The following is a 26,071-nucleotide window of genomic DNA, read 5'->3' on the forward strand; positions in this document are numbered from 1 at the left end:
TCTAGTCTGAGACTCCAAGATTTGTTTCAGCAGGGTGTCATGCCTGCTCTCTTGAGGAGCAGAGGAACCAGATGAGGGGTTTTGATGAGGTTGATAGCTGCCTTGCTGGTTGTTTCGAGGCGGATGACCACTCTGTTGGTTGTTGGGGTAGGATTTCTGTTGGTAGTTGTTGTACTGAAAGTTGGGCTCTTTTTTGTACCAGCTACCATTGTTGTTGATGAAACACAGGTCTTCCTGACCTTCCAAACCCTCAACCTCATGGACAACAGGTGGTGTACTTTGGCTTGGGTTACCAACAAAGTGCAGCTGCTCTTGTGTGGCTTTATCAGCAAGGAGGATGTCTATCTTATCCTGTAGAGCTTTCAACTCCTTCCTCGTCTGCTTATCATCTGTTCGACTGCTTCTGTCGTGGTCTCCACCGTAGACTGCATCACTCTTTACCATGTTGTCAACCAGCTCCTCTGCATCTTCCTCAGTTCTCCCCAAGAAGAACCCATTGCTAGCTGTATCCAGTCTGGCCTTGTACTTAGGAAGAGCACCACGGTAGAAGTGCTCAGCAAGCTCTCCTTAGAAAACCATGGTGTGGGCATTGAGCTTGGTAGCCTTGAATCTCTCCCAGGCTTCACTGAATCCTTCCAAGTTCTTCTGTGGGAACTGGAGATCTCATTTCTCAGCTTAGCAGTTCTTGAGGATGAGAAGAATTTCTCCAAGAATGCTCTCTTGCACTCATCCCAAGTGGTGATAGAGTGGCTGGGTAGAGACTTCTCCCACTGACGTGCCTTATCCCCCAAAGAGAAAGGGAATAGCTTGAGCTTTAAGGCATCTTCGGACACACCATTGGTTTTTGACAACCCACAGTAGCTGTCGAACCTATCCAAGTGATCAAATGGGTCCTCCAGAGCAAGCCATGATACTTGTTGTTCTCGATCACATTGAGGAGTCCTGACTTGACCTCAAAGTTGTTTGCTGCCACAGCTGGTGCTCGGATTCCGAATCTGGACCATGTATGTTGGGGGGTCGTAAGTGCCAATGGGTCGAGCTGCCCCGGGTTGGTGTTCTGCCCCTTGCGGTGGATCTGCCATATCAATATCCAAGTGGGCCTGGTGTTCTTCTTCTCTTCTAGCTCTAGCACACTCCCTCTCAAAGCTCTGATGTCTACTACTATTGGAACTAGGTTTGATGGACCCCTGCTCCTCAAGTTCATACACCTGAAAGTGAAAGGTAGGTGAAAAGAAGAATCAGTAACAAAACAAATTAAAATGACTTAGTCTCAAGCAAGTGACTAAATCTCAATGTTCAAATCTACTCAGAATTTGGCAACGGCGCCAATTTGATGTTAGGAGTTTTTCAAGGCTCCTAAGACAAATGTTGTAGTATAGTGATTGTCGAACCAGTTCTGAGGTATCAAAGCACTGAGAATGCAAGTACTCACTTAATCTAAGTGCAACCAATGATTTAGATGGGTTTTAAGCTATGACTAAAACTAGAAAGCAATAACAGAATGATACTTTCTTGACTAAGGGAAAAAGAACTCATGGGCATAGGGATTAGACCTTGGGTGATCAAGTATCGAACTAAGGATGGCAAATGATCAATCAAACTATCAACCTTAAGCCTAGACACAATTCTAAGCAAGCTCTATGTCTAGATGAATACTCATTTGCTAACATATCTCAAACATCAAATGTCTTTGGTTGAATAATATGAAAGCAATCATTACTAACAAGTCTATTAGCTATCTTAGCATCTTTAACAACAAATGTCTTTGGCAAATATACTAAAAGCTTAGGAGAGTTGTCTCAGACATTTCATCAAACACCTTTCGGGTGGGAAATGCCTATTGATCAACTTTTGAGTGGCCAACTCAGAAGATGCATTAAGAATACTCTACTAGCAAGGAACAAGAATGATCTACACAAAACATCCTAGAACTAACCTAATCACCCTTAATCTCCCTAACCCATGAATTCAAAAGGTGATTACTCACTAATCTCCATGATTCCTCTTAAACCCTATTGGATTTCAGATTAATCATTCAGAGAGAAATACAGATAATAGAATAGAAATCAACAGTAGAACATGTGATCAATGAATCAAAGAGATCCCCTTTTTCCAGGTTTTTGGTGTTTTCTTCAGAACAAAGATAGATCTGCCTCTTCGTGGCTTACAGAGTATTAAAACATAGGTTTAGAAAATAAAACGTGCATCATGAAATGACCAAAAGGCCCTTGAGAAATCATAAGTTCGAGCAGAAATAAAACGCGGAGCGACCTCCGCTCGTCGCTCCGAGTAGTCGCTCCACACTTTGGGAGCGACCTCGCTGTGTCGCTGCGAGAGGTCACTCCGGACTCGTTCTCGCGTTCCGAGTGATGAAAATGCGAGCGACCTCCGCTCATCGCTCCGAGTAGTCGCTCCATGCTTCGGGAGCGACCTCGCTGTGTCGCTGCGAGAGGTCGCTCTGGCTCCATTGTGTTGTCGTCATGCGATAGAAATGCGAGCGACCTCGGGGTGTCACTCTGGCCAAGTCGCTCTGGGCTTCGGGAGCGACCTGGAGTGGTCGCTCTGATAGGTCGCTCCGGGTCAGTTTTTCGGCTTCCACCGGGATGAATGGCGAGCGACTTCTCCGCATCGCTCTGGTAAGGTCGCTCTGAAAAGGCAGGTCAGAGCGACTTGCTGGTGTCGCTCCGGGAAGTCGCTCCCAACGCTCTGCTCGTCCAATGATCATCTTTACACCTCCTTTGAGCTCCAAATGCATCCAATAGCCCCAAGAACTCCATGTGGCACTCCAATACCTAATAGAGACTCATGTATGCAAATGCAAACTAAACATGTCTAAATCCTAATCTCTATAATGAAAATGTTTATGAATGAATGGATAAAACAATGCAAATATGTAAGGTATCAATTACCCCTCTGTGATTATTGCTATTCCTATAGATAGTCTCTCTAGTCTTGTCATTGTCTTGCTTTTTTTTTAGCGATATTCAAGCTTCTCACTGTGTACTTGTCCCCCTTGCTTAGCATCCAAAGATAAGGTTTCTTCACTTGTCTCAAAATCTCATGAAACCCAGATTTATAAGGGGTTATAATTCCTTAATATTCAGTTTTCACTATCGAAAATTATCTTTTCCTAATATGCATTTTCACTATCGGAAAATCTCTTTTTCTTAGCTGGAACCATTCAGATCAATCTTAATATGACTTCAAAACCAGATTTAAGTTTCAAATACTCAATGTTTTCACTCTCAACGCTTCACTATCAAATCTGTTTCTCTGATCGACCTCTTTAAATGAGATATCTAAGAGAACCTTGTTTGATTTTTCGATAAGAGAAAGCACAAAATCGAATAAAACAAATACAGAAATTAGAGAACAAACAAATGCAGAAATTAGAGACATACAAGTTGTGAATCACGTATAGGAGTCGACATCTTGGAGATTTTGAATCGATTCGTCGCCCGGAACTAGACGATGAGAGAGAGACGCCAGAACTAGACGGTGAGAGAGAGACGCCGGAACTCGACGGTGAGAGAGAGACGACGTGACTCGACGGTGAGAGAGAGACGACGGTGACTCGACGGTGAGAGAGAGACGGCGATGAGAGAGAGAAACCGATAGTGGAGAAGAAGATAATGTAAGAGTATTATTGTCTTTTTCTCATTAATGAAAGTGGTATTTGTGAAAATGTCCTTAGATTGATGGTAAAGTTGAAAAGTGATATCCAACAAAGTGTAAAAGTAAAATTTCCCCTTTATTATTTTATATTTTGTAATTCAAAAACAACATGTAAGTTATTATTTATATTCTTAACAAGTTTATACCAAACATAAAATAATTTATATATGACCAAATTTCATTAAAATATATATACTAATTATTGTGTTGAAATTTTCAAAACACTCATATATTATAAATGTTTTAGACTATATACAAGTTGTGAATCACATATAGGAGTCGACATCTTGGAGATTTTGAATCGATTCGTCGCCGGAACTAGACGATGAGAGAGAGACGCCGGAACTCGATGGTGAGAGAGAGACGACGGTGACTCGACGGTGAGAGAGAGACGACGGTGACTCGGCGGTGAGAGAGAGACGGCGATGAGAGAGAGAAACCGATAGTGGAGAAAAAGATAATATAAGGGTATTATTGTCTTTTTCTCATTAATGAAAGTGGTATTTGTGAAAATGTCCTTAGATTGATGGTAAAGTTGAAAAGTGGTATCCAACAAAGTGTAAAAGTAAAATTTCTCCTTTATTATTTTATATTTTGTTAATTCAAAAACAACATGTTAAGTTATTATTTATATTCTTAATAAGTTTATATACCAAACATAAAATAATTTATATATGACAGCAAATTTTATTAAAATATATATACTAATTATTGTGTTGAAATTTTCAAACACTCATATATTATAATGTTTTAGACTATATTTTTATACAAATGTTTTTTCTTCAAAAAAAATACATTTTTAAAAAGAACATTATTTATATTTATTTTAGTTGCGTGACTTGCGTCAGCCATTAGGATTCCTAGGAACACGTAATCTGTATATACAGTACTTTATTATCATCTCTCTCTCTCTCTCTCTCTCTCTCCCATCTGTGCTCGACGACATTGACACAAGACTCAACATAACGCAAAATTCTATCTGAAACAGAAACCGAAACCGAAACCGAAACACCGTCATCATGTCTGAGATTCTCTCTTCCCTGAGGTCACTATGGCCTCTCACTCTCCTCCTCTCGACGCTCTCGTCGTCCCTTCCGAAGACTATCACCAGGTTTGAATCGACCCTTTTTCTTGTTCCATGATCCGATCTTTTGAACAATATAAAGTTTCGATTTTTATAGTTTTATTAAATCGAATTTTGTGTTTCAATTTCAATAGAGCGAGTATGTGTCTGCTCGAGACAAACGGCGTGAGTTCGTGTCTGGATTTACTGGAAGTGCAGGTTTGTGTTGTGTTCTGTTCTGTAATAATCGTTGGACTGGATCTTTGGTTCGGAAAAAAGACTTACCCTTAACTGATGATCTCTCTGTTTTGGGTTTGGGTTTTGATAGGTTTGGCGCTAATCACGAAGAACGAAGCAAGGCTTTGGACTGATGGACGCTACTTCTTGCAAGCGATCCAACAGCTTAGTGATGAGTGGACACTCATGCGTATGGGAGAAGATCCTCTTGTTGAAGTTTGGATGTCTGATGTGAGTCACTCACACGATGATCAATCACTTTGACATGTTTCTTTTGATTTTGATTTTTGTCTTCATTGATGTTTTAGAATCTGTCTGAGGGAGCAAACATAGGTGTTGATCCATGGTGTGTCTCGGTAGACACAGCGAACAGATGGGGAAAAGCCTTTGCTAAGAAGAGTCAGAACCTTATTCCGACAACAACTGATCTTGTGGATGAAGTCTGGAAGAGCCGTCCACCTTCTGAGATGAACCCTGTTATTGTCCATCCCTTGGAGTTTGCTGGCCGCTCTGTCTCCGACAAGTTGAAAGATTTGAGAGCAAAGCTTAAGCAAGAGAGGCGCGTGGTTTAGTCATCGCTGCTCTCGATGAGGTTGCTTGGCTATACAACATCCGTGGAACCGATGTTGCTTACTGTCCCGTTGTTCACGCCTTTGCAATCGTTACAACCGACTCTGCGTTCCCTCTATGTGGACAAGAAAAAGTATCCAATGAGGTGAGTGAGTACTTCAAAGGGCTTGGTGTAGAAGTCAAGGAGTACACAGATGTGATCTCAGATGTGGCGTTGCTTGCTTCAAAACAACTTTTTTCATCATTCTCATCTAAAATCGAGGACATGGAGATTGATTCTGACCAGACTGATCGGTTGTGGGGTGGACCCTGCTTCCTGCTGCTATGCGCTTTATTCAAAGTTGGATGCTGATAAGGTCCTCTTGCAACCATCTCCTCTCTCACTCCCAAAAGCCTTAAAGGTAGTCAATAATGAATACTCTTTACAAAAAGTAACTTCTCTTAACTTCTGTTTATAGTATTGGTTCTGTTCTTTTTATGTTAGAATCCTGTTGAGCTCGAAGGACTCAAGAAGGCACATGTTCGTGATGGTGCAGCTGTTGTCCAGTACCTTGTTTGGCTCGATAACCAGGTATTGTAAATGAATACTCCCTTCATTTCATTGTTAAGTGTCTTTATTGTTAAGTGTCTTTTAGATTTGTGCACACAGAATAAGAAAACATTTAATTTTGTATATTTTCTAAATAAAAACATTGTTAACTATACAAATAAACTAGAGAATATAAAGAGTTATATAGCATAAAGATTAATAAATTTTTGCATTGAAAATTTTAAACTACATTTATTTGGGGCAAATCTCCAAAATAGCACCTTTCTAATTTTATATCCCAAAAATAGCACTCCAAAACTAAAATGACCAAAATAGCACATTTCTAGTTTATCCTTTAAAATTTTAATTTTTTTATTTTTCAAAATTTGAAATCTTATCCCCAAAACCTCATTTCTCAACCCTAAACCCTAAACTCTATTTTTGTCTTTTTCTCTTTATTTGTATTGAAAATTGTTTCATGTACATTTGTCTTTGTGAAACCGTAGATGCAAGAGCTTTATGGAGCATCTGGATACTTTATGGAAGCAGAGGCAAACAAAAAGAAACCAACTAGTGAGACCTCTAAGCTTACTGAATTGACTGTGAGTGATAAGCTGGAGAGTCTCCGAGCTGCCAAAGAGGTAATCTCTTACATATCAAACGTCATTCACTGTAAAAGCATCTTAATATATAACGTTTCTGTTCAATGTGGTTGCAGCATTTTAGAGGTCTAAGCTTTCCTACAATATCATCCGTTGGTTCAAACGCTGCCATCATTCATTACTCACCAGAGCCTGAAGCTTGTGCTGAGATGGACCCTGACAAGATTTACTTATGTGATTCAGGAGCACAGGTTTATAATCACATGATTTGAGTATATACTATAAGCTTCATTTATTTTCTCTAACATACACATTTTGTTTGAGTGAAGTATCTCGATGGAACAACTGATATAACCAGAACAGTTCACTTTGGAAACCTTCAGCTCATGAGAAGGACTGTTATACCGCGGTAATTAATGATTAACTTTCTGCTGAAGAATATAACGTTGTTATTGACTCTAATACGTATGTTTTAATGGGATGCATCTTTAGGTGCTCAAGGGTCATGTTGCACTTGGAAACGCTCGGTTTCCGAAAGGAACAATGGTTATACACTTGATATACTTGCTAGAGCTCCTTTGTGGAAGTTTGGGTTGGATTATCGACATGGTACTGGTCATGGTGTTGGCTCTTACCTTTTCGTTCATGAAGGTAAAGCGATTAGAAACCTCTTTGGTAATCAATCTTTTTTGTATGTATATTAATAGGTGTTGGGATTGTGTGCAGGACCTCACCAAGTTAGTTTCAGACCTAGTGCTAGGAATGTTCCTCTTCAAGCTACCATGACTGTAACAGATGGTCTGTCTCTGCAACGAAAGCTTGATATTGATCTTCATATGCTAAGAACCGTGGTTTGTTTTCTTCTTCTTCTTTGCAGAGCCTGGTTACTATGAGGATGGGAACTTTGGTATAAGGCTAGAGAATGTTCTTGTGTTAATGATGCTGAACTGAGTTTAACTTTGGTGACAAGGGCTACTTGCAGTTCGAGCATATCACTTGGGTACTTACTTACTCACTTAACTGTTCTTGGTTCTGTTATCTATATGCATGTCTGAGTAACTCTCATTCTATCTCTCTCTAGGCACCGTACCAAGTGAAACTTATCGATCTAAAGCAGTTGACACGAGAGAGATCGATTGGTTAAACACATACCATCTGAAATGCAAGGACATCTTGGCCCCGTTCCTGAACCAGGCTGAAATGGAATGGCTCAAGAAAGCTACCGAGCCTGTAAGTGTATTGGCTTGAATCCCTCCTGGATCTCTCTTACTAGATGTTTACCAATGGCTTCTTCTGTGCTGTGCTTTCACTGTTGAACCAAACATATTTGTAAGTCATTACACAGTTTTCTTCTTCTTGGTTTCCATTCAGACATCTAAATAAAAGGTTCATGTTTCTTGAACACATGTATCTTTGTTTGTACAAGATTCTCAGTTCTTGAACTTTGTAGCTTACGGCGTCGAGAACTTTATCTGCTGTCTTATTCTTTTCTTCAGTTCCTTAACATTCTTTCTCATCTCTTCTCCTCCTTCATCATACATCACTCTCTTCACCGTTTCAACTACCTCTTCCTTCTTAACACCCATTTGCCAACATTAATGTTGTACTGTGAAGCAGATGCCCTTGATGGCTGTTCGGTTTGGGTTTCTGTTGGTCTGATAGATCTGAGATTGATTAATGTTCTGATTATTTCGAAACACAGACATGTTCGAGACCACTAACACACTATGTATTATACCAGAGCTGGAAATTAGAGATCAAGCATGTTACAGAATCCACATTTTTTGAGTAGCGCAGTTCCTTTTCAGTCTCCTTTGTCGAACTCTCACGAACTAAAAGTTCAGAAAGATCACGACCAAGGGAAATGTAGTCTTACACAAAAGCAAATAAACAAGGGGTTTTTGAGAGATACAATAGGCAGACAAAGGGGCTTTTCATCGGTTCCTATCGTCTTCGGAGCTTTTTGTTAGATACAGCGCGGGAAAAAGGTTTGACCAACATAGCCACCTGTCATGGCCCTCCGGACATTGGTCTCAAACAGCTTTGGGTTGTCCCTTAAAACTTGTGCTGCATCATGGTTCAATGGATCTTCAGAATTTGGTTCCTGTGTGAAAAAAACACAAACACTCCGTTTAAGAGAATCAGATAATAACACAAACACTATCAGGCTTACCGTGAAAAGATGGAAGAGTCCATAGATAACAGTGTTGATGTTAAGAACTGGTTTCCAGTCTTCACGCAAGATGTTTGAGGCAAACGTTTTCCTTCCAAATCAATATTGGGATGATAAACCTAAAAATAAACAAAGAAAACAAGCAATCAGAAGCAAAGATGGAGCTATAAGGAAAGCAAATATATAAACAAGTAACATATTCCAAGTAGAAGATAGAAACTATAAGGTAGCCTACCTGGTTTTGCATTTAACTTTAGGAGCTTCATGTGGATACACAGGAGACACTTGGAACGTGAAAACAAATGTACCATTACTGCGTATCATTAACCAAGAAAAATAACAAACACAAATGAGTTTCTGAAACCCTTTCGAATTGGTGAGCATGAGTTATGAAAAAAACTACACTCTACACTCAACTGGTAGTAACCATCATCGGGTTTAATGGAGACTTCAAAGTTCATCAAATCATCTTTGCCATCAGGAAACGATATCGTACACGAGCTTGGAAGGTTCAACTCTGATATATCTACACAATTTTAAAAAGAATCAAAACTTTAGGAAGAGACCATATGCAAGAAGGAAAGAGATATATAAAAAGGGAATAATACCTTTGTGAAGACGAAGTTCACCAGCAGATTGCTTCTTAACAGAAGCTCCTCCTCCTCTACTAGCGTTTTGAGCTTGTTCTCTTTGCTTTTCCTTTACTTTAAACAACCCAATCATTGCTTCTGCTTCTCTGACCTCTTTAAGAAAGCTGTCACAAAACCAAGGAATGACCATGAGTTGGGTTTCTATGCAGATACGGAGACAGAGCAGTCAATCTTGGTAAGAAAGCTACGAGAATTTCTAGAAAATTGATCGAAAGACTTGATCCCTAAACAAACCCAGAAGGAAAACGCTTTAATCAACTTAGAGCTCAAAGATCGAAACTTTCCTAATGAGTCGAAAAGGAAATACAAAGAAACTAAAAGTTGATACATAATAAATGAAGGAGGAAGCTTACAAGTTGATAATTTCGTTGCAGAACACAGATCGGAACAGGTTAACGACTGAATCAAAAACGACCAAGAATGACACAATCCTCTCTTAGCTTTTTCTCGACGCCGAGTTAAAACGAAATCTTTACACAACTCGGCCCATTAAGCCAATTAAGCCCCTTAGGCCCGTTAAATATGTTTTACCAATAAGTTTGGTACTTTTGCCTGTTCTCATGTCTTTAACTATGATTTTACAAAGCTTTAACACACGTCATGACACTAATGGTGACATAGGAAATGAAAGAAACAATCCATTTTTACTCATTTTTTTTAAAAGTAAAAATATTTGCTGCGTATAATTCTTTGTCATTTCTTAAATTTTAAGAAATTATATAACCAAAATATTCTATCGAACAAAAGTAATAAATATTGTTTTTCATTTTTTTCATTTTGTTCTTGTTCATTTTTTTTCATTCTGTCTATTTAATGGTCACCGGAGCCTATGTAAATGAGCCGATATTCTATAATGCTCTAATATGTCCCAGTCTTATTAAGTTATTTCTTTTCATTTATTTTTTAAATCGAAAACGTGGCTAAGTACAAAGAGCCCTTAATGAATTTAGTTATCTACATATACAACCTAAACTAACCCACCCGACTCAAGCCTAGTCGGGTCTAACCCGGATTTCCTAACCCTAGCACGTGTTTCTCTTCCTCATTCTCAATCTCTCAAAAGAAAATCTCTACCTCTCTCTCTCTCTGCCGCCTGGATGCCTCACTTCTCAGTCGAAAGAAAGATTCTTCTGTAAATCTATTATATATCGCTATGTTTCTCTTTCGCCTCTCCGATGTTCCTTACTCAGTCTCCAGAGTTCGTCGGCGAGAGAGTGCTCACCAAGTTCTGGGAACTGACACCTCCTTTTCGTCGGTATTGCGGTCGCTTATGGTTCCGTTTTGCTTAGCCGTAGGAGTGTTGATTCAAAGATGAACCGCGTAGATGAGTCTTTATTGTCTTATGTATCTAGGATCTTCCAGGTTTACTCTCTGTTTCTACGAGGATTCTTGTAATTTTAGGAGTCATGAGAGTCATTTGATTCATGTGAGTGCGGAGTATATCTTGTGATTTAATGAGTGAATCTGTCGCTGAATCAAGTGCAAGATTGGAACTCATTTTCAAGGGAAATATAAGGTTGTGGTTGCTCGACCAGCTTATCTTGATGGCCATGTTGTGCACCAACCATTAGGCTTGCCGTTAGGAATTTAATGTCCGGTTTGTGAGATAACGCAGCTTGTTGCTTCTATGATTTGCACTTTCATCCCCTTCGGTGCAAATCTACTGAACTTTTGATTTGATGCTTGTGTTTTCTCTTTTGGAGCAAGTTGAGAAGACTTATATCATGGTGAAACCAGATAGCATAAAACGATGTCTTGTAAGCTGTTTTCTTCTCTTTTGTTTCACGCTTTTGCTTCTTTGATGTAAAGTAACCTCTGAACTCTACAAAGCTTTGAATGTGATTTGCAGCCAGTGAGCTACCTTTCTTTGCTAAACTCTTTATTGTTTCTGTGACACACATCGGATCACCGACAATATCTCATAACACACTAGGCCATATACACAATTCCACTCACTCTCAGCCCAAATAAAAATCCGAATAAAAAACTCAGTAGCATTAATCCGTTTAAATCATCTCTCGTTTTGAGAAGAAAGGCTTTAAACTTTTGGATTTAAGATTTTTCAGTGTCCAAAAAGAATTGGCTGTGGTAATCATTCATAACTGTGGGAACCGAAATTCGCACTGTCGATTTCCGTTTAAATTAAAAACTAGGAAAACCCAATTTCCCAAAGGTCCCGGAGATCTGTTAATACCACACGCTAAGCAATCAGAACACACGAGATATCAACGACAAAGTACAAAAATCGTAAAAGAGAGCAAAATAGATCTTATTCCGAATCCGTGTTTGAGCGTTACAACAAGGTATAAGCCTGGGCTCGAGAGCTGTCGGCGAGATTCCAAGTTCTAGCACCCCTAAGACGGCTAAACCTAATTGAGTCGCAGCTCGAAATAACAAAAACGGAAATATGCCTAAATCGCTCTAAGTGCTAAGTTTGCTCCGAAAAAAGTCTCTCCTCATGCCTCTCGCGTAGGACTCCTTATATATTGGCTCATAGGTCGGTTTACGCTTTTCCTCTTCTGCCCTTAAGCCGTCATAGCATAAAAATGGAGATATTCCATTTTTTCGATCTTCGTAATTATCTTCAAAATTTCGTATTTATCCGCGGAAACTTGACATTTATCTTTCCTTGCGAACAAGAGTAACCCGTCATGCGGCTTACGGGCTGTTGGTTAAGAAATCGTAAGTTGGGCCTCGAGTCATGTGTTAGGTCCCTTTGGGCCGTCTTCTGACTCGAAGCGTTTATTACGGCTTCTTTCGATAAAGAAAAACTTTCTGTGGTTTTTACCGTAAACTTTGATCGATGACTTAGAATGGTGGGAAACATGAAATGGGCTCGCTACGGTCTTCGGAGATAGCATCGAAGGGTAGACGAGAATGCATGGACTAATGTCGTATCACGTTTCGGAAGAGCTCGGTTGCTACATAGCGACTGAGCGGAACGGACGTTGGTCGCTACGACGACCGGGCTTGGCTCGAGCTTGGTCCCTATGTAGCGACCGAGCGGAAAGGAGCTCGGTCGCTACGTAGCGACCGAGCGGAACACGCGTTCGGTCGTTGCGTGGCGACCTTTTCGAGCTCTTGTCTGATGTCTCGTGTTTCGTTTTCCTCCGCAAAGCTTTTCGTAAAAAGAATCTATTTCGAAAAAGTATTTGTCGAAGAAAGTTCTCATTTTCTTCTTCGGACGTTTTGAAACTTTTTCGTCGTAACCGTTTTTGACCCCAACAGTTAGCCCCCAGCTCGTTAGAGTCGAGACTCTAGCGCGCGGTTTGACGATTTTGGCAAAGTTAGGCGTATTGGACGAAGTTTACTTTAAACTCCGCGGAAGAAAATTCTTGAGAAAGTATATATTAAAAATATAAAATTCCGAGCCCATACTTCTATAAGTAGTGAGCTCTTGTCATTCATTTGCTTCACACCTTCCCTTCTTCAAACCTCCAAAACCTCTCTAGCTCCAAATCTTTTGCCTTCAACATGTCTTCTTCCCACGGTGACAAGAGAAGTTCCGATGTTGAGATGGGCGAGGCCACCTCTCCGGCTCCGATTCCGACTTCTCCGGTCGAAGCGCCGGCTTGCGTTGCTGACCATCTCTCCTTTCGAGAGAGACTAGTTCGTCGCCAAGCCGAGAAGGAACAGGTTCGAGCTGGCGCGAGTTCCCATCCTCTTCTGCACTGGCCATTGCTCCGGGTCACGGGACCGAGGTCGTAACTCCGCGAGACGCGGGAACTCTCGCAGGCTCGGGCGTTCCGGATGCTTCGGCTCTACCTGCCGGATCGTCCACGACTCCGATTCTCGTCGAGATAAGGAGAGGGCTGCTGACTCTATGCTCCTCCTCCCTCCGCCAGGGAAAGAGATCGTTCTAGCGCTGCGCGCTCCTAGTGTTGTTCCGGTTGCTCAGCCTAAGGGCCGGAAGAGGAAGTTTACCAAGGGCGGTGACGGGGAATCTTCGCAGCAAGGAGGCTCGAGCATAGCGTCGGGGCTTCGCGGAAAGGTTTGTCGCTCACTTAATCTCTTGATTGTTATATATTTTTCTAAAAGCAAAAAATCCCTAACTTTTTCTCGTTTCGCAGTTCATGTCGTTGATCGATGGGATGATCAGCGAGTGCGGTTCTGAGACCAGTCGTCTTGCAGGGGAGTTGTTGGAGCTGCAGGGTAGATGGTCTGAAACCGAGGCCATGCTGACAGCTGTCAAGGATTCTCACTCCGTGAAAGTGTCGAAACTCGAGGTCGCGATAGGGGAGCTCGAGAGGGACCTCGGGAAGACGGCGAGTTCACTGCTTAAGGAGAAGAAAGCCAGGAAGGCCAAATCTTCGGAGGTGCGTGTCGGTTTCATCATCAGCGTCAGATCGAGCAATGCAGGATTAGCGAGCACGGGATCCGAGAGGCCACAGACGCTCTTCGTTCTGAGTTTCAGGCTCGATCTCTGGGCTCCCTCGAGTGCATCCGGAACAGGGATTTAGCCTTGGCGACGATTGAGGGCGGGGTGGGGATGGCCGTGGTTCAGTCGTTCCAGAGTGAGACTCCTCCGACCTTAGAGGCCGAAGAGGCCCGACTGTCCGGCTGCAAGGGAGATTTGGCAGTCGTGGATGGAGATTTCGATCTCATCCTAGCTGACCTGAAATCCGCGTGCTTTCTTCCGACGTGTTCAGAAGGCCCAGAGGGAAAAGATCCGGTGCTCGGAGAAGGGAGGTGATGCGGCTCCAGGCTTGGACGAAGCGACGGGTGAAGAGGGAGCGTGAGTTCTGAGGATGACTTTGGTTAAATCTCTTGCGAGAGATTTTTTTTTTATATTTTATGTTTCGGCCTTAAATGGCCTTATTTCAAATTTCGGGACTGACCGTATGTGGCTTTGAATCCCTGCCGCTCTGCGGCTTTCTTTTTATGACAAGATGATCGAGTTACATTTTTCATAAGTTTACGTATGGCGTGGAAGGAGGGTTATGAGTTGTCGTCTCATATCATTCTTCGATGTGAAATATTTTGTTCGAGATCCGTTTCAAGAGTTTTTCCGAGAGATATAGACTTCGCAGGATATCTGAAGATGTCGAATATAAACATAGGGGCATGGTTTTGGGATCTCGTATCTTTTGGATATCATGCCTTGATATGTTAGAGACCAGTGCGCTGGGTTTAGGGCAAGACCTAGGTTTACTTTCGGTTTTAAGATTTTATGCGGTGACTAGCCGGCTATCGATTTATCTGTCGCGATTTTAACCTGATCCGTACCGATTTAAAGTTTGCGATAGGTTCTCGGCTTACATGACTTGTTAGATATGAATCGAGCATCTCTCCGGAGACAATTTTTAAGCCAACCGGAAGTGCTGGACCAAAATTTCGGGTTTCTTTATAGCGCTATTATCCTTGTGTCGGATGTACGAGAGTCATCTTCGTGAGATGGCTATGTCTGTTTAGGACGTTCGAGAGTTCGATGTGATCAGCACCGGACTTGGCGGCAGATGCCGTCGTTTGAGTTTTTGCGCAAATATGTGTTAAAATGTTCATCATTTTTTTTGACGGAGTGTCCGTTTTCGTCGTTCGGAAGAAGTAACTCTCGAGGCATCTCTTGCGACGTCTCGCGATGCCAAAGGCTGCTTCTCCCTAACGGCTGATTTATTTCCGAATATCGAAAATGTTTTGCGGATAAAAGTAATTTGCTTGGTTAAGATATGTCGGAAACATCGAAGGCGTGGTCGGATGTTTTCGAATTTGAGAGTATACGAGTATACGTATCCACTCCCCCCCTTTTTAATGAGGGGGACAGCTGAATTTGCCTTTCGACAAACTGCCTACGTACTCCTTATGGAGATCAAGCTGTCTCGTAGTTCGGTCATTGCGAGTTGGTTTGTTTAGTGATTGTATTTTTTGAGATGCATCGCGTTCCAGGTCCTTGGAATTTTTATGCCTTGCATGTTGGCTATTTCGTAGGAGCCCTGTCGGACGAGTTTTTCGATTTTATAGGGTCCTTCCAGTTTGCTCCAAGTTTTCCCGCGTTTCGTTCAGCGATGTTTTGGAAGACTTTGCGAAGGACTAGATCTCCTTGATTAAATCTGCGATTCCGTACGCTGGAATTATAGTACTTTGCGGCTGCGTGTTGGTAATTTGGATTTGGATGAGCGCTCGATCTCGGCGCTCGTTAATGAGATCGAGATCATCCAGGAGCATGGCGTTATTGAGCTCCTCTCGTTCGGGAAGTAATCTTCTTCGAACACCGGGGAACTCTACTTCTGCGGGAATCATGCATTCCGTTCCGTACACCAGAGCGAAAGGGGTTTCTCCCGTTGCTCGCCTCGGGTGGTACGGTGGGACCAGAGGTCTCTCTCGAGTTCGTCGTCCCACCTGCCTTTTTTGGCCTCTAAGCGTTTCTTCAGTCCGTCGAGAATGGTTTTATTAATCGTTTCAGCTTGTCTGTTACACTGCGGATACCTGTGCGTCGACTTGTTAAGTCGTATCTTCCATTTTTTGCTGAACGCCTCGAACCGGGTGGAGATAAACTGAGATCTGTTATCGGTTACGATCTCGAAAGGAACTCCATGCCTACAGATGATGTTTCTCCATACGAAACTTTCGACTTGGACATCATTTATACTCGCGTACGAATCTGCCTCTACCCATTTTAAAAAGAAATCGGTGAGGACTAAAAGGAAACGCTTTTGCTTTAAATTATGAAGGGGTCTGACGATATCCATGGCCCAGCGCATAAAGGGATAGGGCGATGTGATGGAGGAGAGAACTTTGGCTGGTTGTCAGATGGTTGGAGCATGTCTCTGGCATTTTTCGCATTTTCGTGCGAACTTCTCGCAATCTCCGATCATCGTCGGCCAGTAGTATCCATGACGTTTGATTTTCAATGCCAGTGATCTTCCACCGGAATGGTTGCCGCAAGACCCAGAATGTACTTCCTCTATCACTTTTCTTGCTTTTTCCCCTTCCAGGCACGTCATGAGTGGTCCGGAGAATCTCCATTTGTAAATTTCACCGTCCACTGTTACGTAGCGCGCGGCCTGTGTTCAGACTTTGCGGGCTGCCCATTTCTCGGTGGGCAGGTGTCCGTTGATAATGTAGTCTCGAAATGTCTGCAGCCATGGGGTATCGCAGCCGTAATCAGATTGCTCCGATCGCGTTTTCGTCATGAGGTTGACGACGATTGGTGGTCCGATGCTCGGATGTTCGATGAACTCGACCGGAATTACTCTTTTAAGTCCTGGGTCAGAACTTGATGCTAAGGCCGCGAGAGCATCTGCCTGGACGTTTTCGGAACGGGGAATTCGCGTAAGGGCAAAACAGTCAAAACTTGAGCTAGATTTTGGACCAGTTTGAGGTACGCGTCCATCCGTTCGTCCCTGGCTTCATACTCTCCGCTGAACTGACTTGCCTCTAACTGGGAGTCGCAGTAAGCGTGGATGTTTCGTATCTTCAAGCTGTGAGCCAAACGCAGCCCTGCGATGAGTGCTTCGTATTCGGCCTCGTTGTTTGAGGCGTGGAATTCCAGCCTGAATGACTGCTCTAAGATCTCGCTCGTCGGAGATGTGAGGCGAATTCCGATGCCTGATCCCTGCTTGGATGAGGTTCTGTCGACGTGGAGGAGCCAGGTGGAATTTGGTTCCTCGTTGGTTATGGTCCCTGTCGGTAGTTCGACCAAGAAGTCTGCAAGCGCTTGTGATTTTGCGCTTGTTCTCGGTCGGTACTCGATATCGTACTCGCTCAATTCGACCGCCCATTTGGCCAATCGGCCCGACTGACTCGGGCTATGCAGAATCGTCAGTAGGGTAAAAGTCGTGAGGATGACGATCGTGTGGATTGGAAATATGGTCTTAGTTTTCGGGCCGATGTTACGACCGCGCATGCTAATTTTTCCATTAGCAGGTACCTAGATTCGGCATCCAGGATGGTTTTTCTTGTATAGAAAATAGGTTTATGTTCGCCGTGTTCTTCCCTGATTAGGACGCCGCTCACAGCTGTTCCCGACACAGTGATGTACAAGAACAAAGGTTCCCCCTCCACGGGTTTTGCGAGGACTGGAGGGGAAGCTAAATAACGCTTCAGCTATTGGAAAGAGTTTTCGCATTCTTCCGACCATTCGAATTTTTTTATTTCCCCGTAAGACATCGTAGAAGGGTAAGCACTTGTCCGTTGATCGTGAAATAAATCGGTTAAGTGCTGCAACCCTACCGGTCAGCCTTTGGACTTCCCGCTTATTCTTCGATGAAGCCATCTCGATCAGTGCGTTGATCTGTTTTGGATTAGCTTCGATGCTGCGGAATGTGGCTAGGTAGCCGAGGAATTCCCCTGATGCCACAGCAAACTTGGATTTTGTCCGGTTGAGCTTCATGTTATGGGAATTTAACTGTGCAAAACATTCTTCGAGATGTGATACGTGATCCTTTGCTTGGAGGGATTTGACGAGCATGTCGTCGATATAAACCTCCATCGTTTTACCGAGTTGTTTGAAGAACATACGGTTCACGAGTCGTTGGTAAGTTGCGCCAGCATTTTTGAGGCCGAAGGGCATTACCCTGTAGCAATAGGTTCCGCGATCGGTAATGAACGCAGTCTTCTCGCGATCATCAGGGTTCAACATAACTTGATTGTAACCTGAGAAGGCGTCAATGAAAGACAGAAGTTCGTTACCCGCCGTTGCTTCTACTAATCGATCGATGTGTGCCAGAGGGAAACTATCTTTTAGACAGGCCTTGTTTAGGTCGTTAAAATCCACGCAAACTCGCCATTTCCCGTTTTTCTTTTTGACTACTACAGGGTTAGCGAGCCAGTCTGGATACCTCACTTCCACTTGTTATTGACTCGACTTAAGCAATTTTTGACCTCGTCGTTTACCGCGGAAGCCCGTTCGGGTCCTAGCTTCCGCCTTTTTGTTTGACGGGTTTGAAGGTCGGATCGATATTTAATTCGTGACACGTTATGTTAATGTCGATCCCTGCATATCTTCCGCGGCCCATGCGAAAGTATTGAGGTTGTTTTTTAGACAGGTTATGAGCTCTGTCCTCAAAGGCTCGCGGAGATTGGCTCCGATCTCGACGCATCGTTCCGGAAATGCTTCGTCGAGACAGACTGTGACCACAGGTTCGCAAGTTGGTTCGCATTTTTCCTCTAGGGCCGTGATGTTACGAGACTGCCAGAAGAGTTCCGCTGAAACTTGACTTCGCGAATCCTTGTTGGAGATCTTTTTCTCCGCTTTTCTAGGAGTGGTATCGAGGTCTGGTCTTTTTCGTTTTTTTTCTGCGGCGTAACACACCTGTGATACTCTTGGGTTTCCCCATATTACCTTGACTCCGTTAGGGGTTGGGAACTTGAGGCAAAGATGGTACGTTGATGGGATGGCACGCATGGTGTTCAACCATGGTTCCCATGATAACGTTGTAAGATGCGGGATGGTCAACGACTAGAAACTCTGTGACTTTTGTCACGGTTCCGGCTTTCACTGCGAGATTAATCGACCCGTAGGCCATGGTTGTTTCTCCCGAAATTCCCAGTAGTGGGCTAGGGTATTTCACGATTTCGGATTGATCGATCCCCATTTTGCTCGAGAGTATCCTTGAAGATGATAGCGGCCGAACTTCCGGTGTCGATTAGCACCCTAGCGACGTCGACATCTCGGATCGTTAGCTCGATAACACGGAGATCGTTAGCTCGATAACAAGGAGATCGTTTCGAGGTTTGGCTCGATCGACCGTTGCTCCCCCCTTGAACGAGATGACATTCGCGCACGTCGAGTCTTGCATATCGTTCCTGATCGTTGAGTGGCTTTTGAGAGTTAGATTGATCCGTACCCCTCCCCCCCTCCTTCTAGCGCCAAACTGTGGGAACCGGAATTCGCACTGTCAATTTCCGTTTAAATTAGGAAACTAGGAAAGCCCTAATTTCTCAGAGGTCCCGGAGATCTGTTAATACCACACGCTCGTATCAACGACAAAGTACAAAAAATCGTAAAAAGAGAGCAAAATAGATCTTATTCTGAATCCGTGTTTGAGCGTTACAACAAGGTATAAGCCTGGGCTCGAGAGCTGTTGGCGAGATTCCTAGTTCTAGCAACCCTAAGACGGCTAAACCTAATTGAGTCGCAGCTCGAAATAACAAAAACGGAAATATGCCTATATCGCTCTAAGTGCTAAGTTTTCTCCGAAAAAAGTCTCTCCTCATGCCTCTCGCCTAGGACTCCTTATATACTGGCTCCTAGGTCGGTTTACGCTTTTCCTCTTTTTTGCCCTTAAGCCGTCATAGCATAAAAATGGAGATATTCCATTTTTTCAATCTTCGTAATTATCTTCAAAATTTCGTATTTATCCGCGGAAACTTGACATTTATCTTTCCTTGCGAACCAAGCGTCAACCGTCATGCGGCTTACGGGCTGTTGGTTAAGAAATCGTAAGTTGGGCCTCGAGTCATGTCTTAGGTCCCTTTGGGCCGTTTTCTGACTCGAAGCGTTTATTACGGTTTCTTTCGATAAAGAACGAACTTTATGCGGTTTTTACCGTAAAGTTTGATCGATGACTTAGAATGGCGGGAAACATGAAATGGGCTCGCTACGGTCTTCGGGAGATATCATCGAAGGGTAGACGAGAATGCATGGACTGATGTCGTATCGACGTTTCGGAAGAGCTCGGTCGCTACGTAGCGACCGAGCGGAACGGACGCTCAATCGCTACGTAGCGACCGAGCTGAACGGACGCTCGATCGCTACATAGCGACCGAGCGGAACACGCGTTCGGTCGTTGCGTGGCGACCTTTTTCGAGCTCTTGTCCGATGTCTCGTGTTTCCTCCGTAAAGCTTTTCGTAAGAAAGATCTATTTCGGAAAAATATTTGTCGAAGAAAGTTCTCTTTTCGTCTTCGGACGTTTTGAATGTTAACTTCGTCGTAACCGTTTTTGAACCCAACAATAACTCACTAGTTTGATTATGTTCTTGTTTCTTTTTTTGCCATGTTTAGTTTTGTCTAAGGTTTTTTACAAGCTTAATAATAAGTTCTTTATCACAAATGGTTTTCTCTTCTTTTACAAAGGAATTTTTGCTTGCTTGATGGGTATATGAGGAATGGTTCCACGTCCAGTCTAAGATATAAATACTGAAGAAAAGTCAAAAGAAAAAAAAGAGTTGATGGAAAAGGGAAAAAGCAAGATTTATTGTGCTTTTTTTTTGAAAAAGTAAAAAGGTTAAACATGAATCTATTAAAAATTTATTGTTTTGTACTTGAAAAAGGTATGACAAAAATATTGGATGCCAAAAGAAGAAGAATTTGTCGTCAAACAGGTTGATCCGTCCCCATACCGTTCTGTATCGCAGCGGGTTCGTCTTCGAGCGGGTCATCGCGGGTCATGGCGGGTCAGGTCCGCGCGGGCTGCGGTCCTCAAAATGGCTGACCAAACCGTACGTAAAACATGTAGGTCTTTGTGGATCGGCCCGCGAGACATAGAATTACAAACGAACATATGGTTCCTGAACGCTTCAAAACATGATTCAGAACGCTTTATCAGTTTATGACGCATCAGTAAGTAGAGTTTAGTCAAGGATTGAACTGGATAAGGCAATATACTTGTTAGTTGAAGATTTTAGTTGGATAAAAACACTAGTTTATTTACTTTTGTTAGACTCCAAACATTTTAAAAATAAATAATACTTTAGTTGCTGAATCCAAATATTATAACTCATAAGTTCATAACAAATTCTTTAGTTTTCTGAATCCAAAATTAAATAAAACCAACACCATATCAAAGATGCTAATCCCAAAAATAAATAAAAAGAAAATACCAATCACACTTCTGTTCCTCATCTTTATCACCAACGCGACAAAAATATGGAGATTTCTCTTCTTCACAATCAACTTCATCTTCTGCGAATAAGAATATTAGAAGTCAGTGAAAGATATATTGAAACCTAAAACTCCAAAATATGATAATGTGAACAAATACATATAGGTAAAACTATGAAGAACCCATTGCGGGAACTAGATCTTCTTCTTCGGTGGAAGTGAGTTTTCAAATTTCTTATGATGACTCGAAGAAGCTCCACCGGTACAGATCGAAGGCGCTTGGGAGACCGGAAGCGCATCGACCTGAAACCACTGTCACTGGAGCTACATAACGTCGAATCGCCTTCTCTCTCTCTCGATCTCTCTCTCTCTCTTTGTTTTTAGATGAAAGCAGAAATGGGGACTTAGGGTGCGGGTCTTCAAAATCTCGCAGGTTAACCTGTAGCTCATCCCGCTTTCGACCCGTCCCGCGTTCGAACCATCCCGCTTTCGACCCATCCCGCTTTCGACCCGTCCCGCTTTGAACCCGTCCCGCGAGCCCCGCAATTTTGCGGGCTTTTCCAATGGAGGCCCAATCCCGCCCCGCAGCAAGCTTTCGCGAGCCAGGCCTGTGGTCCAGCTCCCTTGATTGCCATCCCTATGTCTAAGTGTAACTAAAAATTGGGATGCTTGATCTTTGCTATTTAGAACCTCTTGGTTTAGAATATTGGGTATTAATATGTACAAAAAAAATTTTGATAACTGAGTTTTTTCAGTTATTATTAGAAAACTATTTTTTTTTAAAACAATGTCTAAAACTTAAAAGATTATTAGAATTCAATAATTTAAAATGAAAATCAGTATATACGAAGATGAATAAAACACCTAAAACATGTAGAAGATATTTAACACATGTTTGAAAAATAATTTTTTAAATATTACATTTACACTTAGCAATACTTAAGATAGTAGTAATATATCTTGTTCATAGTAATACTTTTGAAACTTTCAATATTTATTAGTAATCCAATGAAAAATTAAAAAAATTTTCTATTGAAACCAATGTATATAAACAATTTTAGATCGTATATAACACTTTTGTAAAAACAAAATTCTGAAAATAGTAATTTGTGTGATTCACCTTATTATGACTTTACCATCAAGACATTAGGTATGGAAGTATAAGGAAGTTTTTTGTGGAAATGATAAGTTTTTCTAACACTTTAAGAAATTTTTAAAAATTCATGACTAATTTGGTATCTAAATACATATATGGACATATCATTTCAATTTATATAAGTTAAAACTGCCAAAAATATATAATAAGCCCAAATTATTATTTTTTTAGAAATATGCATAATACATAGTAGTTCAAAGTAGTTTGAAGTAATCCAAAATAGTCCCAATAGTGCTAGTAGTCCAAAATACGCATAAAAGTCCCGGTAGTTCTAGTAATCAAAAATACACATAGCAGTTCGAAATAACAACATTAGTACCTAATAGTTCAAATCACAAGACAAGTTAATCGGTGGTGGCAGGACTATTTCCACATTCAAAATATTGATATAGACCTCTACATCAATTTCTTTTTATCTTTACCTCTTTCTCTTCCTCGTCCACTGGATCCTTTGATTAATAGAAAACTTTTATTTTTGTGGGGATTAGTTACTTGTTTCAAATACTTGAGGATGCATTTAAGTGCTCTAACTTCTTTCTTTTTGTGGGTTATATGATTTTTAAAAGTCTTTTTGTTTCAAAATATTTGAGTCTTGAGAGTTTAAGACTAAATCAAATTTATTGAAAACTGTTCAGCTAATTAGATTTTACGGTCTTTATAACTCGTCGAATGATTTTAAAATTATATCTTTAAAATATTTTTTAGAAGATATTGAATTTCTTAATCTGTGTGCAGTAAGTAAAACAACATATATTGTGAATGAAAGAAGTATTAAAATAAAAATAAATATAACTAAATTGAAATTTTAAAATGATACTCTTATATAATAAGAAAAATTGTCAAATTTTATTTTTAATGAAACAATAGGAATATTTTATATAAATTTTTAACTTAATTATAATATAAGGTAATAAAATATTGCAATATCTTATTTTTGATTTGAAGGCTTTTATATAAAAGAGAAAAAAAAAATTTAAGAAAAAATTTATTTATATATTTTTATTAAATTTAATTTTGAATTTAATTGTGGTTTTCAAATATTCTTAATAAATTTATTTGTTATTTTTATTTTTATTATTATAAAGTATTATTTAGTGATAAATAGAAAAATGGAATGTAAAAAATTATAATTTGTCACGCACATAAATCATCATGATATTTTTAATTTTTTTTAATATTGTTTCCAAAAAGATGCTGAAGCTGAAAAAGAGAAGAAAGAAAAATGCTTTAATTTTTTGTTTCTGATCGATGTCAAAATTTAAAAAAATGATGGTAAGGACCGTAACAAATATTTTAAAAGAAAGATAGCAAAGAAATAATCTTATAATAATAACAACTAAAGAAAAAAGTTGTTTGGGAAAAGACACTCCAGCCGCCGGACCAAGGAAAATGTTGAAATGTTATTAAAGATATGGATCCCACTGTCACTATTTGCACAGTAATTTTTTTTCTATATAAATACGGAGTTTCGATCATTGTAAAAACACGATTACACATCCTTCTCCTTTAATAACACATCCTCTCTTCTTATCAGTGTTATCTTCTTCGTACGGGTATAAAATTTTGCCCTTATTTAAATTCCTGCGATATAATAAAATTTCAGTTCTTTTTATAACACGTTATCAGCACGATCACTCTGCGATTCGGTAAAATTTATTTGTATCATTTATACCCTGTTATAATGGTCGGTATACCGCCTCTACTATTTTTTATATCATGTTATAATGGCCGGAATACCGCCTATATTATTTACTAGTAATTAATTTATTTATTGGTCGGCAGAGCCGCCTCATATTCTGTTTATTATTTATTGGTCGGCCGAGCCGCCTCATATTCTGTTTATTATTTATTGGTCGGCTGAGCCGCCTTATATTCTGTTTATTATTATTGGTCGGCCGAGCCGCCGTATAATTTATTTATTACTCTGCATTGATCGGCTGAGCCGTCGCATGATTTGTTGTCATAACATAAATATTTTATTGTCATATTTTTTTACTTTTATGAAATTTTATAGATTTGATTGACCGTTTAATACGATATTTTCAGACTAATTTTGGTGCACTCGATTTAACCCCAACGGTCACAAAGAAATTTTTTTCAAAAATTTTCCCCTTTCTCCAACGGTTATGAACAGTGTTTTTCACCTATAAATACAACTCATTTTCACTCCATTTCATCATCCAAAACATTTCATCTTCTCTCAAAAATTTCAAATCGCTCTCCTCCGATTTTCCATTTCAAGAAAGATGATTCGCGCACTTTTGTTTTTATGTGCCATTTTTATTTGTGTTTCTATTTATGGTTTATTCGTTGGAGAATTTACTCCGAGTGAATTTAAGATGAATATCGGTTTAATTTTCTTTACATCGCTTCTCCTTGTAATTGCTTGTATGATTAATGTAAACGGTTTTTAAATTATGAAGTTCTAATAAAATTATTATTTTGTGTTTTAGAAATACAAATGGCAAACATCGAGAAACTCCAGTTCCCGGCTCTGAAAGTAACCGGCGAAAATTATGTCAGATGGGTCACAAATGTGAAACCTTATCTTGTAATAAAAAAGATAACCGAAGCGATAGAAGTCGGTAACAAATCGCCACCCGAGCATATAGCCGAAGCGATTATCTTCCTGAAGAAGCATTTAGATGAGAATCTAACTCACGACTATGGAGACGTTGAGGACCCAGCCGTACTATGGCAAGCCTTGAAAGATAGGTTCGATAATCAAAAGGAAATCAATCTCCCTCACGCTCTTGAAGAGTGGAAAACCCTGAGGTTTCAGGATTTCCAAAGGGTTAGAGATTACAATTCCACTATCTTGAGGATAGTTGCACAATTAAAATATTGTGGTAACCCTGTCACCGAAGCAGAAATGCTTGACAAGACATATAATACTTTCCACAAAGAACACAACGTCTTATCCCGAATTTACAGAAAATGTGGGTACACCAAATTTTCTGAATTGATGGTAACACTCATGTTGGCTGAAAAGAACGATGAGTTACTAATCAAAAACCATAATTCCCGACCTACGGGAGCCAAGGCATTTCCCGAAGTGAATGCTACGGCGGTAGAATATTCGGGAAGGAGAAACCAGACCAACCGAGGTCGTGGTCGGCGTTTCAACAACAAACGTGGAAAGCCTTACTATCCTAAAAGTATTAGATCTAACAAATGGGTTAGATCTGAACAACCTCCTAAAGGCAAAGAAACCGAAGAGGATACCACAAAGAAAAGTGAGACTGTATGTTACAGATGTGGATGTAAGGGACATTGGTCCCGTACCTGTCGTACTCCCCCACATTTGTGCAAGTTATATCAAGAGTCCATAAAAGGAAAGGCTAAAGAGGTGAACCTCACAGAAAATGTTGAAGGGACTTCATACCTTGAATCCTCCGACTTCGCTAATGAGCTGGACTAGATTACTCCTGAAGAGAATCGAAATGCCTATGATAAGAGTATTGAATAGTTTTCAGTATTACCATGTATAATTATTACATTTCTTGTTTTAAACAAATAATGATGTTTTTAACATCACCTTAATGTATAATTATTGTGTTTTTCCTTATATGAATGAATTTTATGTTTCCTTTTATATTTATGACAATTTCAGAAATGGATCAGAATGGTAATGAAGCAAAATCCAAGAAACGG

General features: G+C 40.8%; 1 non-coding gene and 2 pseudogenes across 1 annotated transcript; 2 read left to right on the forward strand and 1 right to left on the reverse strand.

The window, feature by feature from the left end:
* The first annotated feature begins 572 nt into the window (after positions 1-572).
* Positions 573-677, forward strand: LOC125601695. Its single transcript, XR_007334370.1, has one exon. It is a non-coding gene; the product is annotated as a small nucleolar RNA R71 (small nucleolar RNA).
* Positions 678-4,585: 3,908 nt separating this feature from the next.
* Positions 4,586-8,042, forward strand: LOC125601693 (annotated as a pseudogene).
* Positions 8,043-8,389: 347 nt separating this feature from the next.
* Positions 8,390-9,937, reverse strand: LOC125601694 (annotated as a pseudogene).
* Between the last annotated feature and the right edge of the window lie 16,134 nt (positions 9,938-26,071).

The sequence above is a fragment of the Brassica napus genome, unplaced genomic scaffold (assembly GCF_020379485.1).
Source record: "Brassica napus cultivar Da-Ae unplaced genomic scaffold, Da-Ae ScsIHWf_2631;HRSCAF=3383, whole genome shotgun sequence".
NCBI classification, from domain to species: domain Eukaryota; kingdom Viridiplantae; phylum Streptophyta; class Magnoliopsida; order Brassicales; family Brassicaceae; genus Brassica; species Brassica napus.